The sequence below is a fragment of the Branchiostoma belcheri genome, unplaced genomic scaffold, assembly GCF_001625305.1.
Source record: "Branchiostoma belcheri isolate BF01 breed outbred unplaced genomic scaffold, Haploidv18h27 scaffold99, whole genome shotgun sequence".
Classification (NCBI taxonomy): Eukaryota; Metazoa; Chordata; class Leptocardii; order Amphioxiformes; family Branchiostomatidae; genus Branchiostoma; species Branchiostoma belcheri.
The window spans coordinates 640360-642364 of NW_017804675.1; the positions used below are offsets into that span (position 1 = coordinate 640360).

Below are 2005 nucleotides of genomic sequence, written 5' to 3' on the forward strand. Positions count from 1 at the left end.
CCCGACCAACTGTATCGGCATCCACAAGTTCGCGGAGACGCACCACTGCAAGGAGCTGGCCGAGACCGCCAAGGGGTTCGTCCTGGATCACTTCTTAGACGTCTGCCAGAGCAGGGAGTTCATAGGTAAAGTTAGTTGTCATTGTCTATATTTCAATTAATTCATTGCACTTAAACTTTAAAACACAGTTAATACACTAATGCAGGGGCCATACCCACTGGTTTTTTGCCCAAGGGGGTTGATCCCTACAATGTACGTAAGAGTTACTAAAAAATCGGTTGATTTCGAAAATTTGTCCAAATGTTCAAAATCTATTCCCAAATGTACGAACTCTATTTCTAGATGTCAAACTTTATTTCCAAATGTTTTTAAATCTAATTTCCAAATTTTCAAAATCTGTTTCCAAACTTTGAAAGTTTATTTCCATTTTTTAAACATCTGTCCATTTTTTAAACATCTTTGCTTGCCAATAAGTAAAAGTGTTCCTATAATAAACCACAATTTTCCTATGCATTCAATCGTTCATTCATTTAATATTCATTCCTTCCTTCTATCATTCCCAGCCCTGGATAAGAAGTTTGTGGTAGACTACATCTCCAGCGCGAACCTGCGCGTGATGAAGGAGCGGGTGTACGAGGCTGTGATGTCCTGGGTCAAGTACAGTGTTCAGAGGAGAGCGGCCGCCCTGCCGGAACTGTTGGGGCACGTCAAGCTGCCGTTCATCGCTCAGCACTACTTCGTCACCAAGATCGAGACAGAGCCACTTATTGTCAACTCACCAAGATGTATCAAGGTAGGTTCTTTGTTCTTTATTTATTTACCCAGGACAATAGTGATAATACATGATGATCTGCACTCCCGGAACTGTTGGGGCACGTCAAGCTGCCGTTCATCGCTCAGCACTACTTCGTCACCAAGATCGAGACAGAGCCACTTATTGTCAACTCTCCAAGGTGTATCAAGGTAAGGATCTTCTAGAACCTTCAGGCAGATTCCAGAAGAAGAAAAGAAGTTGCCATGTCCCCCGAAGCTGTTGTGGTGTCTCTTTATGTTTTGAGTGAAGTGAAAATGATTGATTTACTTTACTTTAGAATGGTACTGGACTATTCCTGGGGGGTATACTAGTACATGTACTGTGAGGGCAATGACCCTCCCCCCTTCACCAAAAACTTCAGTGACTTGACAGATTTTTTTGACGTTTTGAGCACACTGTTGCCTTTATAAATAGTACTTTTACAACTTTCATAGGGGACCTAATAATGTATACTAATAATATGGGTCAATGGATTCACAGAAATATCATTGTTGTACCACAATGGAAGCATTCATATTCGGTTAGTCCAGCTGTGGTCATCAACTATCAATGTCCTGCCATATTTAGTATATCCAGGAAGAATGAGGGCTAGGCAACAGAAAATATGCGAGGATGATATCAGAGAATGGACCAACAAGACACTAAATAAACAGTAAACCCAGAAGGTTGGAGAAAACTGCTCAACAGATCTTCTGAGGTGCCCCAACTGTCAAAGGATTAGACTAAGAAATGTGCTTTATGTGCTTTATTACTTCGTGATATATATACGTGAGATTAAACTATTGACATTTGTTGGTTATTGTTTGCAGGTTTTGCAGTACACCAGAAATTACCACATCTTCAACAACGACCCAAACAGCCGACCAAAGTTCTTCATGAAGCCGGGGAGGGGACGGGAGGGGACCAAACAGGAAGTACAGGAGGTAATTATACAAAACAGAAAAACTAGAAAAAAACATGGTAAGAAAGTAAAACTCCACCCTAAACAGGAAAGCTATAGCTTGGGCCTACAAACTCAGTGACAGATGGAAGACAGCAGATGCTAATGCCTGAATCCTCAGAGCATTTCTCCAGTTGCTTGATTCATTTTGTATTACATTTGTATATGATGTTCTATCTGGATGTCTAACCTTCATCGATGTTACGCCTTTGTGTTCCGGAGTTTTCTGGCATTACATCGTCCAATTTCAA

The 2005-nt window shown here is 41.1% G+C and overlaps 1 protein-coding gene across 1 annotated transcript in view; it reads right to left on the bottom strand.

Annotated features, from left to right (window-relative positions):
- Positions 1-2005, bottom strand: part of LOC109462075 (acrosin-like) — a 3991-nt gene that overhangs the window by 509 nt on the left and 1477 nt on the right. The window lies entirely within an intron of this gene.